Source organism: Rhinolophus sinicus, chromosome 15 (assembly GCF_057876585.1).
Source record: "Rhinolophus sinicus isolate RSI-liver-muscle chromosome 15, RSI-T2T, whole genome shotgun sequence".
Lineage (NCBI taxonomy): Eukaryota > Metazoa > Chordata > Mammalia > Chiroptera > Rhinolophidae > Rhinolophus > Rhinolophus sinicus.
This window is the reverse complement of record NC_142515.1, coordinates 31,015,144-31,030,759: the sequence shown is the minus strand read 5'-3', so window position 1 is coordinate 31,030,759 and position 15,616 is coordinate 31,015,144.

The following is a 15,616-nucleotide window of genomic DNA, read 5'->3' as shown; positions in this document are numbered from 1 at the left end:
GCCCCTTAGAGTGACTCTTCAGCTACAAGCCTCCACCAACTTCCAACTGGAGGGGGAGGAAATTCCTAGGGAAATGGGTCTCCACTGGGAACAAAAGGCACTAAATGACCAGTGCCTGCTGTGTCACAACAGAGCTGACCAAAAGGATTTATTTCAGAAAAATCAGTCTTGAAAATCCCAGCAGATCTGCCTATGTAAAGAAGGCTGAGGATAGGGCGTGTCCCCAAGCTGAGATCATAAAGCAGTAACTTTTAGGGGACACATTTATTATGGGCTGAGTTGTGTCCACCCCTCACCCCCAAACACACACACACACACACACTTCATGTTTAAATTCCAACCCCCAGGACTTCAGAATGTGACTGTATTTGGTGAGAGGGCCTGCAAAGAGATAATTAAGTTAACACGAAGGCATTATGGTGGGCCCTAACGCAATTATTGGGATCCTTATGAGAAGAGATTAGGGCACAGACAGGTACAGAGGTAAGACCATGTGAGGACACAAGAAGAAGGCCAACAACAAGCCAACGAGAGAGGCCTCAAAAGAAACCAACCCTGATTACACCTTGATCTTGGACTTCTAGCCTTCAGGACTGTGAGAAAATAAATTTCTGTTGTTCCCGCCACCAGTCTGTTATGGCAGGCTTTGTTATGGCAGGCTTAGTCGACTAATATACTACGCCTTCATCTTTTGCTCCCCCTGGGAGAAGCGGATACATGGAACTTGGCATTCCTTTGTTCCCCACAGAGTGTGCCCGATCTCTCCCCCACTAGGTAGGGTCACTGGTCACTGGCCTGAAGGTTGTTGTCACTGAATCTGCAGGGTACTGGATTATTTGATGCTGCTAGGGTAAGAAAGGGTGAATGCAGAGGGTGAAGCTGGGAGGGAACCATTCACTACTGGTGTGGGAGAACTTTTGAGTCTCCCATTATGGGCTAAATGGATGCTGCACAAAGTAGCTGGCTTCCCCTAAGAGGCCTCTCACTAGAGCAAGAGGACCCCAGCATCAACAGGCCCTGGGAAAGATTCGCCATTTGGGAGGCTGAGGTTTATCAAGAAGCCAAACCTTGGCAGACATCCATGCCAGAGAACAGTACAGAAAAATGCTCTCACCTGGAGGAGCTCCTGAACAAGTCATAAATAAACTGTCCTCAGCGATCCATCATTCAGACATGGGTGGCGCAATGAGAACAAATAGCCAGTTAGGAATAAATATAAAAGCCTTAGCAACCCACTGAAAGAGGATGATGAACGTGTTGGCTATGGGAGAGACAAGGTCTGTTTCCTCCTATCATCAGGGAAGATGTTTGGAAAGGGCAGGCTATTTCCTACTAATAATTTTTATAACAATTCTGATGTGTGGAGGGTTTTCCCTACCATCAAGCAATTCTTTTGGATACCAGTTGGATGTCCTTTAATTCAACTCAATTCTGACACTATCTTCCCAGAAATGGTGTCAGATCCCACAGGTTAAGGTCTCAGTCCCACAAAATTGCACCCCTTCTCCTTCACTTGCCAATCACAAGTTCAAGTTGTCACCTGTGCTTCAGACCAACCAGCTGTAGATCAGAGGTTCTCTTGACCCCCTATTTGGGTTTGATTAATTTGCTAGAGCCGCTCACAGAGCTCAGAGAAACATTTCAGTTAAGAGCCAGATGGAAGAGATGCATAGGGCAAGGTCTGGGGAAAGGGTGTGGAGCGTCCATGCTCTCTGAGCACACCACTCTCCCCAAATCTCCATGTGTTCACCAAACGGAAGCTTTTCGAACCCTGTCCTTTTGGGTTTTTAGGGAGGCTTCATTCATCACATAGGCACAATTGATTAAATCATTGGCCATTGGTGGTTGAACGCAATCTTCAGCACCTGTCTACTCCCAGGAGACCCTGGGTGGACTGAAAGTTCTCATTCTCTAATCACATGGTTGGCTTCCTTTGCAACCAGCCTCCATTCTTTGGTTACCTTGGGGCTTTCCAAAGGCCAATCATTAACATAATAAAAGATGCCTTTATAGTTCTCATCACTTAGGAAATTCCAAGGATTTTAGGAGCTCTGTGCCAGAAACAAGGACATTGAGCAAACATATATTTCTTATTAGAAATCACAGTATATCACACCTTCCTTAACCACACCTTTCCCCAAGCATCCCCAATCAGCTCCGCGTTCCAAGTGAGGCCCAGGAAAGGACAAATGGAAATATTTTGTAAGAAGATTGTATACAGAAATCAGTGGACTAGCCTAAATTTTAAACTAGGGTAAAAAGGGAAACAAAAGGGTTTTTTCTATTCAGAACAGGAAATTTGGTCTTGAGACTCAAGGGAATGGCACGTTGTGTGTATCTGTAACTCCTCCGCCAAGCACCACCCAGATGAAGTGTAGCAGACTCGCACGGCAGGTATTCACTCAAACCTAGTGAAGGCTCTTCCTTCCTCAGTATTTTTTCAAAATTTTAACTCCACTTCACTCTTATAATCCCACTCCTACATTTTAATCTCACCTGTGTGACAGACGGACAGTGTGATCCTGAGCAAGTCAGTTATCTCTCTGATATTGCCTCTTCTGTAAAATGGGGATAACAATACCAGTTTGCAGGGTGGTCCTAAAGAATAAGTGATATAGAGCATGTAAATTCAAGTCTGAACAAAACTGAACGGAGTAACTTTGAAGATCTAATTCATGAATCCGGCAGCACCCCATCTAGCAAGTAGGATGCTCTGAGCGGTTGTGTAAAAGGAAATGTTTTTATAGGAAGAAACGAGTAGCAGGGGAGATATTAGCAAAAGAAAAGGAAGGATTATTTTTAGACCAGGATATTTTCTTTTGGGGGAAGGAGCTGGCAAGGGTTTTATTATGCAAATTGCCTCTTCTTTCTACGGCAGGTGTGGGGGGTGGAGAGGGCCCATGTGACAGATTACTTTATTGGTGTTGACAAGAAAATTCCAGACTGGTTGATTAAGATTCTATTGCTGGGAGAGGTTGAAACTGCAATTAAATCAGATATTAAATCTAGGTTTGGTATCATCGGTTTTTAGCACGAGTTGTACCACTTTGGGCCTGTGGTTTTCTCTTTAACACTACATAATTGATAAATGATAGTTACTATTATTATTATTCATCATAACAATAATTACATGAGTAAATTCTACATTCTAGGAACACTAATCTATCACTGTTATCAAAACAGGGATACTTCTGTCTCCATGCAAGCTCTTTGTCTAGAAAACACCATGGCACTCACCCCAAAACACACACACTGCAGTCCACATCAAATGCCACCTCCTCTGTGAAAACTTTTTTTAACTCCAACTTTGTGCCCCTTTCATCCTCTTACCAACACAACAGAAGAAACGTTCTCCCCCATTGTGTTCTGTTCAACCTGCTGGAAAAGTACTTAGCACATTAGTCTTTCCAGCTAAACCACAGCCCTCAAAAGGCTAGGACTATAGTTTACTCAGTTTTGTGCCTGATAGTAGTACATATTCGCTATTCATTACCTTGAATAAGATGTTTGTTTGGCCACTGTATTCTCACCCACAAATGAGGTGCTGGGCTGGAAGATGCTCTGTGGCAGTTGTGTCAAAATCATCTGAAGAGCTTGTTAAAATGCAGATTCCTGGGCCGCACCCTGAGTGAGCCTGACTCAGCCAGTTGGGGGTGGGCATCCAGGACTTTGTAACAATCACCTGCCCCTCTACAAGTTGATTACTCTGTAAGTGATCCACCCACGGTCTACTCTAGCCTTAGATTCTGTGATTACACCAGTCACATAACTGCTATATGAATGTGCCCTTCGCTCATTTCCCAACTCAACTCTTCAGCCTGCTTTTGATGATGGGAGAAGAAAAAAAAGGCTTTGCTCCTTTGCTTTCAACGTAAGAACCAATTTTTACTAAGAGCCAATTGCCTACTATTGAGCACAGGGGTATTTTCACATTCAAATTAGTTCAGTGTTGATGAAGTGTTTCTTGAAATTGTTCCTGAGCCCAGAAACTAGCCTAGTTTATGCCTAAAATAGTCCTATCAAGCATTCTCTGCTGTACTTGCAGTTCAAATCCTCTCTCCAGCAGCTTTAGGATTTGTTCTCTAGCTCCAAAGACCCATGAGTAAAATTCTGTGAGAATCACGCAGCTGATCTCTGACACAAATCTTTCATATCAAATCTAGTCACTTTCTTAGCAATTGTACTCTCCCTCCTCCAATCCAAGTAGCAGTATTAAATGCCATGCATTTTTTTTAAAACAAATGAGAAACAGCTGCTTTAAGGATACAATATCATCTATAAAAAACGTACATTAGAATAGTCACAGGTGTTCGAATAGAAAATTTAACATTATTATTTTATCCATTTCTCATTCTCTGGACTATCTAGCATCTTCTTACATCACCATGCCCCCTGCCTTGCCAAGCCTACACAGCTGGAGAATAGAGACAAAACATTAAACCCTCCAAAGAAGAATCTCAGACCTGTGGTCACTAGAAGAAAGGGAAGAAGTAAATGAGGCAGGTGGCTGGCGGCTGGCACCTTCCACCAACCAAGGAAGAAGATTGTTCCCATTTCCCTTCCCTGCAGAAAAGTATAGGAGAAAAGAAATTGGGCACACTTCCAGTCCTCAATTGAATTGCTGGCAAACTCTGATTAATTATCTTGAGGAATTCTGATTGAAAATCCAACACAAATATGCCACTTCAGCAAACAGAGTTAGAAAAAATAATCAACTTAATACATCCACAACAGTGCTTATTAGGAATGCTGCATCCCACAATAAACACTAAATATCCCTTTTCCTTGAAACCTGTCAATTATATTTGCTCCTCTGTAAATATTGGAGGATGTTCTCTCTTCTGTCCCTGGAATACTCAGTGCCACTACCACCACGCTTGGGTTTCCTAAGAGACAGATCATAGGGAATCCTCAAACACATTACATTTATCCTTAAACATGCCTCCTTCCCCAACATTCTGACACGTTTCTACCTTGATGAGCTGGAAAGTTCAATGTTGAAGCGTGATCTCTGCATGGTACGTGCACCACCGTAACTCACTCTGGTGCTACGGAAAATTTTGAAACATCACACACACACACACACACACACACACACACACACACACACACACACACATATATATATAAAACCACCAGTTTATGCTCCACTCAGGTTAAGAAATAGAACTTCCAAAGGCCCCTCCCTGATTGTTGTCACGTTTCCCGGTTCTCAGAGGAAACCACTGTGCTGACTCTTAAAAAAACTTTTTTAATCACTTTATTTTATATCAGGGAAATCAAATAAGTCAAACCTGTCCTTTTTTTCTTCTTGCCCATATTCAACCTCCCTCTCCATTTTTCCTCCTGATGAATTACTTTCAATACATTTGTGTGCTTCTCAAATTCTGATTCTGTGAGCTATTGCTTACATATATGTTCTTACAAACAGCTCTGAAACCACATCCCATTTCCAAAATTCTATCATGGGTTAGGTCTCCAATGTTCTCAGGCAGACTATGTCCTTAACATCACGTCTTAATTCTCTAAGTCTTTAAATTGCTCAAGTACATGAGAAAATGCTGTTTTCCGGATATACTTCAACTAAAGCTTCTCCTACAGAATTATAGTCATGCCAACAGCACTCCCAAGGATAACTTGTGCCGCCCACTTGTTTTCTGGTGGGGATTGTGTGCTGACTATTGTGATAATTATTTTCTTCCTTCTCTTTGTGGTTTTGTACCGAAATGTACATTTCTCAAAAAAAACCCCAAAAAACTTAGTTCTGCGTTGCCCAGTTTTGACCTTTACACAAATGAAAATATATTGTATGTGTTCTTTCGAGACTCGCTTCATTTGCTCAATGTAATTTTTGTGATTCTTTTTCAGTTAATACATGAAGCTATGGTTTATGCCCATACTATTCCACCATATAAATTAACCACAATTTATGTGTCAATTTTGCTTTTGATGGACATTTTGGTTGCTTTATGCTTGGGCTATTACAAACAATTCTGTTATGAATGTTGTTATATAAATCCTTTGGTGACTATTGCAAGTGTTTGCCTAGGGTAGATAGCTAAGGATAGACTTGCCAGACAAGAAGATAGACACGTTTACTTTATGAGGTAATGTCTAATTGTTTTCCAAAGTGACTGTACCAATTACACTCCCACTGGCAGTGTAGGAGGGTTCTACTTGCCTCCAACCTTGCCAACATTCTCTCCAGACAACCCAGTCCTTTGTAACACAGAGTTCAAGGTTTTTATTACAAATTTCTCAAACCTGGCATATAAGATAAAAGTTGTTTGTCATCCCCAATACAGAAGGTCCCCTTCATTTACCTTTCTTAAACCTTAGTTAGAGTCTGGAGAAAGCCTAGAAGAAGTTAGAACCCAACCTCCAGTCCCTGAAGCCCCTCCCTGGCCTCCCTTAGCCTTCCAGAGTTCAAGGTAACTCCTCTACAAGAGACCTTCTCAGTCTCCAAATTCATATCCTCAGGCTTAAAATGAAAAAAAAAACTACATGAAAACGTGTTTTTAAAAATGAGTGAGAAAAATTTTTAATTATCCTTTTTCCATCTTCCAACCAAGATATTTTCTTATATTATTTCTAATATGCCTCTTTATCTCTGCCCAGCTCAAATTACTATCAATGATATAACAGTGGGGAAAAAGGGATATGGAGACAAGGGTGGGGGAAACTACATAGAAATTCAAGAATTTTATTTTTAGCACCAAAGCATCTGCAATTTTTTGGCCTTCTATGCCACAGGAAGTATTGAGGACTTTCCTACTTTGCCAGGAAAAGGAGTTCTGAGGAGCAAATAAAATGGAGGAGAATCAGACTAAATTTTCCAAATATATGCCAAGAAGTACAGTCTTCAGGTCCCACAAATCCAGAGCAACCTAATGACCAAAGCCCAGGAAGCAGCAGCCTCTCCCTCTTTGCCAGCAGAATGGAGAGGTTGTCCCCAGAACAGAACAGTCTCTGTGGTCCATCATGTAGTCCTCTTGCATCTTTAAGATTAATACATGAGTTGTCTAAACTGAATCCAACCCATTTACTGATTGTTTGGAAGAGACCAGTCATATTCTTCTTCGAACTTGAAGTGTGATGCAGGAAACTCACTTAACCACAGTTGCCTCACTAGTTAATGGGGGTATGGGGCCAGATTATTTCTGTTGTTCTATTGCACTTTCACATTCTTTGATTGGTACTTTTCATATCTGCAGCTTGAATGCCACAGGTCAGATTGACTCCCTAATGCTTTTATGTAGGTCATTTATAATTGTTTCTGAAAGCATTTTCTATAGTTCAGCTATGTAATTGCCAACTAAGAAGCTGATAATAACCAAGCAGATAGCTTAATAAAGCATGATTACTGCTGATTTCTTCACGCGGTTGTCAGTCCCTGCATAGCGGCTTTCAGATGAGAAAAGGTTGTAGCAAATACTACAGATTGGCTCCCAGCAGCCATTTCCTCCCCTTTCTTTTGACAGTCTCTCATTTGGGGACTTCTGTAATGTGCCCATTTGAAATCATAGTAAGCTCATGTTCCTTCATGATTGCATATAGGAATGAGCATATGACTCCAATAACTCCATCTTGGCCAATAGAGCAAAAGGAGAAGACTCTGGGTACTTCCAGAAATTTTTTTTTTTTTTTTTAAAGATTTTATTGGGGAAGGGGAACAGGACTTTATTGGGGAACAGTGTGTATTTCCAGGACTTTTTTCCAAGTCAAGTTGTTGTCCTTTCAGTCTTAGTTGTGGAGGGCGCAGCTCAGCTCCAGGTCCAGTTGCCGTTGCTAGTTGTAGGGGGCGGAGCCCAATCAGCCCTTGCGGGACTCGAGGAATTGAACTGGCAACCTTGTGGTTGAGAGCCCACTGGCCCATGTGGGAATTGAACAGGCAGCCTTTGGAGTTACGAGCATGGAGCTCTAACCGCCTGAGCCACCCGGCCAGCCTGAAATGTTTTTTTTCTGTAGTGAAAATAGAGGTATTAAAGGAGATGACCTTACCCTGCCACCTCTTCCTCCCTGACTTTAAATTTTTTTCCTCTGAGGGCGTGATGCTTTGAGCTGCTCTAGCCATTTAGTGACACAAAGAAAGGCATGTTAAAATGTTGAAATGTTGACGATAACAAAGCTGGAAGAGCGGAAGAGAATTCGATGACATCACCGAACAGCTGAACTATTCCTAGAACCACCATCCTTCAGGTGTTTTATTATGTAAGATTAATAAACCTCTAGTACTTGTTTAATACACTTTTATTTAAGTATTCTTACGCATATAACCTAAGACCCACTTCCTTATACAAGGATCTAAGATGTCTACAAAACATTGCTCTGAGGGTATAGATGCTTCTGGGTAAACCTTCATAGTTGATGACTAATTCCTTAACATGTAGATGATTTGGTCATCAGTATCCTCCTAGCACTGGCTTTAGGCAAATCACTAAAATAGATGAGCTATTATACCATCTCTCTCTCATTTCTCAATGCCCTCTCCTCAGCTGAGTTACCCAGTAGGAAAACTGGGAACATACTTATGGTGCAAGCAAAAAAAAAAAAAAAAAAAAAAAAAAGTGCATAAAACATGAAGTTTAGTTTTGATACATACTCTAGAATTATACACCCAGAAAATCTAAAAATAAGTTTTTAAATATCATATCTATATGTCAGTTCTATGATTTACATTAAAATGTCGTTTTGAATTTCAGTAACTGTGGTAGAGATTTCTAGTGCACATTTTCATTTGGTTCTCCTCTCCTTTGTGGAACTACTGGAAGATGGTATTTCAAAGGCCATAGCAGGCAGTCAAGGACATTGACTAATCCTAGCGAATGAAATGTGAGTGGAAAAACTACAAAATTTCAGAATCGACATGAATTAGGTACTACTGTGAATTTCCTACTCTTTCTCTTTCAAAATGGGAACCCTTATTGTATTTTCCTGTCTCTGTTCCACTAATGTGTATTAGGAGGGGAGGGGCAAAATAGACTTGTCTCTTTAGTTCACAGGTCATCCGACCAAGACATGCCACTCTGGACATGAGGGAAAAGACTTCCCACCTCACCTAGAGATCTTACACTGTGCAAAGGATGCAGTTCCTGGTGAGACTTTGACTTGCCCTCCTAAAGAAGTGATTGAGTGTGTTTTTCACATAAACAGAATAAAGCAGTCATTTGGTGATCAAAAAGGAATACTGCAGTACAGATTCTTTGTGCTCACCCATGTCCTTTTCTTTCTTCCTGGTCAAATTAAAATGCCCAGTAACCTTATAGGTTAGGATGGGTCATATACTAGCTCTAGCCAATGAAAGAAAAGAGAAAGTGATGTGACTCTCTTCTGGGTTAAAGTATTTTATAGCCACTGTGTCATTTTTATGGTCTTCTTCTCTCCTTTTTCAATGAATGAGGTCACATTTTAAGATATTGTAATGTCCTACAAGAGAGAGGACACTTTCCAAATAGATGAAAGAGAGTGGGCCTTACCCTGCATTAGACTTTACGTGACTTTTTGGTTCTAAACCACTGAGCCTTTGGGAGTTTATTTGTTATTAAAGCAGAACTTATCATATTCTGACTAATATAATAGCATAATCAGAAAAGAGAAGCCGACACCTTTTCAATATTTCCTAGGCACAGTGCCTCTTGAATGTTCACCAGACCCACTTCTGCAAACTATTAAATCCACTTCCTCTAACAATCTGACCATACCCAGAATCTATTCCTTTTCACTAACCATCAAAATTTCTTCTTCCCTTCTCTGGTATGGTCTTGCAATCTATATGCTGAAAATTCACATTTAAGTATTATCATTATAATAGCAATTTCAGACAGAATTTTTCAAGGAAAGAAGTGCTTTTTCTTTTCTTTTTTCTTTTTTTTTCAATTTTTCTACTTGAGCCCCTGTCCTGAGTACCTTTATATAAACTTGACTATAGGAATGCTTTTGCTTGGTATCTTAGAAAAGTGAAAATAGGTTTTTTTTGAGACTAACTGACACTTTGTAACAAAAGCTATTTATAGTTTTAAAATTTATATATATCTAGAAAACTGTGAAGAATATACAGGTGTCTATGATCTCAGTCTTCATGGTTTTTTGTTTTTTCTCTCTAAGGAATTGGTGATCACCCCTAACCAGAGTAGTTAAGCAAATACTGTAATTTCTTTGATCTTTATTTTCCCTGCATATCTCTCAACATTTCACCTCATACTGTTCTCTGTGGGGCACCCTAACCTTGCTTCAGGCTCCATATTACTTGTGCATGCATACTCGTTCAAATCAATTTATTATGATATATGTACATAAAATAAAACCTCATTTTCAATTCTCTTTAAAATTAAGAACATTTATCATCTTATTAAGTATAGAGAAAGTTGAGAGTCCCAGGTGTGTTTTGATCAGTAGCTTAACAATTTCACCAAGAACCCAGTGTTTTATTCTTTTCTCTGCTCTCCTACCTTTTGCACTGAGGGAGAGAAGGAGGAAGGGAGGGAGGGAAAAGAGGGAAGGAAACATAAGAAAAAGTAAAGGAGGGGTAAATGAAAGGAAGGAAAAGGATGGGAAAGGAAGTGAAGGAAAGGGAAGGGGAGGGAAAGGAATGGAAGGGAAAGGAAGCACAAAGAATAACTGACCATAATTGTTGCCAGTGAAAGAATGTAAGCTTGTAAGGGAAAATTAGAATTCTGGAAAATTTATTTCTGCCAACATGAGTTTAACACCTTCCCAATAACTAAAGACTTTTTTCTTATGAGATATTGGTGATATTAATGAATGTGATTTTTGTGATTTTTCTTACGTTAACATTTGAGGAAGAACTGCATAACTATGAACCAACATTCTTCTAATACCAATGCATGAGATTACAAAGCTATGCATAGTTAAAAGTTCCTCTTAATGTTTATGATAGGTCAATGAATTTAATGCAAAAATAAAAAGTCAATTAATATAGTTCTAGTTTTATCAACTAACCTTTGAAAAACTATCACTTGTCAAGTTTTAGTGTAATATCAAAGAGGAATAGCCACAATTATCTGAGAAGTTTATTTATTGAAAATTTTCTCCTTTCTCCAACTACGTTATCTGTGAGAGGACAGATTTTCTTTATACACTTTAATGAAAACAACATTGCAACAGATTGAATGCAGAATATGAGAATCTATTGCACCAAATATTAAAGGTATTTGCAAAAATGTAAAACCATTCTACTTTTACCACCCATTTTATTAGTTTTGAAGAGTATAATCACTTTCATTGAAAATGTTACTTTTTTAAACATGTAGTGGATTTATTTAAAAATATATTTATAAATAAATATTTCTAGTTTTCTTTTCTACAGTGATAAGTGTTGGTATGTATAATTCACAAGACAGAAGCTCTTTGGGGTCCTCCACTTGTGAAGGGTGTAAAGAGTTCTTGAGACCAAAGAGTTTGAGAATTGCTGGCCAAGACTCATCTGCTGAAACTAGGGATGGCATCAAATTTACTAAAGCACCTAGATCTCTGGTACAGAGGTGAACATATGGATAAATGTAGAGTTCTGTTAGCTAAGAGAAAGGGAGCATCTGATACAGTTATAGCAGAAACTATCACCTTCTTCCAATATGTTCTGTAACATGTTGGCTGCCATTTGAGTAATTAATAGGAATGACTTTGTGACATGGCAGCTCTCAGTCTCTCTGACATCCATGCTCTGCATCTGTGTTTCCCCAGCTCTACCCTGTGACTGTGTTGCCTCTGCCATGATTAGTCCTCTACCTTTTCCACTCTACATTCTGATTTTGGGGAACAAATTGGGTAAGGGGTTGAGTTTCTCTTATAGCGCTTGCCGGTCTCAGCAGGCCATGATAACACATGGTGATTCTGGGTCTCAGTATAGCCAAAGAGGAGAAATGTGGGAATAAAAACTGAGAAATATTAAGTTACCTTCAGGCAGGGATGCTCTAAATTTCCTTTATAGCAGGAGCCTAGGAGCAGTAATCTGGTCGGAAAGGAGAGTCTTTGGGGCTTGTTTTGAAACTACATTTACTGAGCAACCATGCAGTTGTTTCTAATCTATGCTTTATATTAAATAAAACAGCAGAGTTTGGTAAAGATGGTTTTATTCACACGTGTAGATTTAGAAAAAGTGACAACTGTCGATCTCAAATAATAAGGCTCCAAGGAGTGACCTGGGGGTGGGGCTGTGGATGGAAACTTAGGAGTACGGAGGTTAAAAGGGGGCTAACCCTATTCTTAACACACACTTGGTGCCCCCTCTGCCTTGAAGAAGGTAAGGAGGAAAAGCAAGGGACCAGGAAAGAAGGTGCAAAATCAACTGCTAAATCAGGGATGCCAAATAAACAATAATACTCGAGTAACCTTGGGTGAGGTGAACAATTTCTGCTCCTTTTGGTACTTGAGCAATAGGTAAAGTGTGGCAGTTGCTAGGGGAAGAAGAATGCCCTCTTGCCGGAGACCTCACTAAAAGGAAATTTCTGCCTGTTTCCAAGATTCAGCACATTTAATAGAGTTCTCACAAATATTGAGATGCAGATCACAGGGGTAATAGCATCTGTCAGACTCTGCAGGATTTTTGAGAAAAGGACTGAGTGACAGGATTTAGAATAAGGGAAAGATATCAGGATGCCTAAATTTGCTCAGGGATTATCAGTATCATACAAAAGTCTCCCCCACCTAATATCTGACACATTTATTACATAATTCCATTAATTAACATATCTAGTATAACATCGTGCTGTGAGTTTTTGTCTTAGGATTCAGATATTCCCAAGAGTTTCAGGGGAAGCTACTGGAGAGTTGTATGTCATCCAGCAATATTCTGTAAAATTGATTATCTGGGGAAAGTCACTATAAATCTCATGGATGGATTAACTACAACTTATTAACATAATAACAATTATATCTCATGTTTGCATAGGATTTAACTCTTAACAAAACAACCTTATTCTCTGTCATCCTCCTAGCATCTTGCCTGGCATTACGTCACATTACCCTAAAAACAACATGCAAGATATGCTTTATCTCCTTTTGACCTATAAGGAAATTGAAGCTTATATAGTTTTAAACAATTTTCCCCAAATCCATGATCAAGGAGGTGTAGAAACATAATTTGAACTAAGGTATTCTAAATTCCAGTTTCACATTCTCCCATGACTTCCTAGTTCCCTGCTTTTTGCAAACTTGCTGTGCTACCAACAGAACTAAGAACGTAGCTTCCAAAGTCATCTGACTTTCTCACTTAATGTCACTCATGTTTTGATATCAAGATGCCCCTCTACCTTCCTCTAGTGCTTTGCTGTGCCTGTCTGGCAGCACTTACCACTCCCTGTCTGGCAGAGCTAGTGTTGTGTAAGATACTTTATCTCCCTTGTAAACTCCTTGAGAGAGGGCAGTGACTAGCCTCACTTAGCTTTGTTTTTCTCCACAGAACCCAGCTTATTGCCTGGCCCATGGTAGGAGCTTGGAAAATACTTGTCCCTGGTTGATAAAACGCACAAATTACTGCTCTGAGTGTCGAATGGTTGCATAAAAAACTTCCCCTCATGACAAATCTATTTTCCTGTGGGATTGCCTCTTTTAATTGAACTCAGCATTTGATCCTGCAGAAGAAGCCCGGATTTAGCCAGGCCAGCCATCATTCCCAGCCCACTGGGATCATCAAGGCCATTCCAGGAAGAGAATGAGATGCACTGCCCCAGTCCTCTCAATAAAGAACTTGAGGTTCTCAGCTGCTGAAAGTGTCATCAGACCTTCCTCAGCTTCAGCCCCTTCGGGGATTGCCTCAGCTGCCCTCCCTCCAGGGACGCCATGTTTAGGACTGATTTATGTAAAGACGGGGGTTATTAAAACCTGGCCTTCTTAGTTCAACTCAGGACAATGCCACAGGGCCATTCTAGCTGCAGGGCTCCCTGTATGGTCAGCCAAGTCATGACAGCTCACCCTCACCATCTACCCAACCTTGTTTCCTCCTACCTTCCCCAGGAGAGCATCACAAGCCCTTCGCCTAATAAGCATCCTGAACATAAACTCCATCTCAGAGTCTACTGGCACTGCCAACCTGCAATACATCCTAAGTTTTTCCAGGACTTGAAACAAATTAAAAAATGCTTCCAAAGTTTCTTTCTTATTTCTGGAATTCACCTTGTGGAATTATAGCCAGTCTGGGCATCGTTCCCGTTCCCATTTTGTACAGAGAAAATAGCTTTTCTCTGATTATATAAATAAGAAGGCTCAATATAAAATATTCCAACAAAACAAAAGTACACAGAAGGAAAGTTATGTGAGTGTTATCATGATAGTTGCCTTTAATACTTCAGTGGCCACCCTTTCACGCATCTCTTTATGCACACAAACATGTATAGTTTTACAACAATTTTGGAACATAATACAAATGCACAGGGTTTTTTTGTTTTTGCTTTTGTAATCATAGACCTCATATACGTTATGCGCCAATATACATTGTGCAGGCTTTTAGTTTTGGCTAATTTTCCTTTCCCATTCCTCCTCCCTTTTCTCTGCAACCCTTAGACACACCATAGGTAAGTACCGTTAGTTACTCAGTGGGTTTTCTTATGTTACCTTCTCCATGCTCATATGTTTATTCACATACACATACGTGCACAGAGACTAGACGTATTTTTGCCACTGCTTCTTTTTCAGGAATAGAATCATTTGTTCTCTTGCATCTTGCTATTTTCACTTAGTATGGAAATCTCTCCAAGTAAAGTGGAATAGATTCATCTTATTTAATATTCCACAAAATAAATGTACAAGATAACCAAATATTTGAAGCCTTTGTTGTTTTATAGATGTTTGCATTGTTTCTAGGTTTTTACCACTCCAGTGTTGACATGTCTTTTGTCACAGTATTCCCACGTCCTATTTCTGAGAATTTATCTCTTAGAAATACAAGCACTAGTACCAGGATATTTATTACAACACTGAAGTGGTATAACCTAGACATAATGCAAATATATAGAGATATAGAGAGATAGATATAGATATATGAGATTTCTTTCCAAAAAGGATGTAAAAATTCACATTTCCTCAATTAACATTTTAGAGTGCCCCCGTTCTTGCAATCCGATGAGTAGGTATTCTCACTTTTTAGACTTTTTGCCAAGCTGATGATTATAAATCGATATTTTCCATTAATTTTCATTTCCCTGGCTACTAGAAAAATTGAGAGATTTTTCATTTATTTATTGGCTGTTGGATTGGCAGCTTTTGATCTTTTTCACACTTTCTATTTTTGACCTAGATCTGTACTTAGAAATTGTTCATTACCAGTCTTCTCAATATTTTAAAATTTAAGTCAGAGGGTATTCATGAATTGAACATGAATGGTATTAAGAACAGAGAGGTAGGAGTTGGGGATAGTTTTCTAAGGGAGGTTAGTTAGGGGGGCTGATTAGGGGCAAATACCAGAGGAAGAAAATAGCACATCCTTGCTGAGCTACTGCTTTACCCTACGTGCTTTGCCTACATTAACTGCTCGTTTCATTTTCTCAACGTCTCTGAGAAGCTGTTATTATTATTATCCCCCATTTTACATAGGAGGAAACTGAAGCTCAGAGTTTTTCAGGGGCCTCTGAGAGTTACTCAGCTTCTGATTCATAGCTGGAAT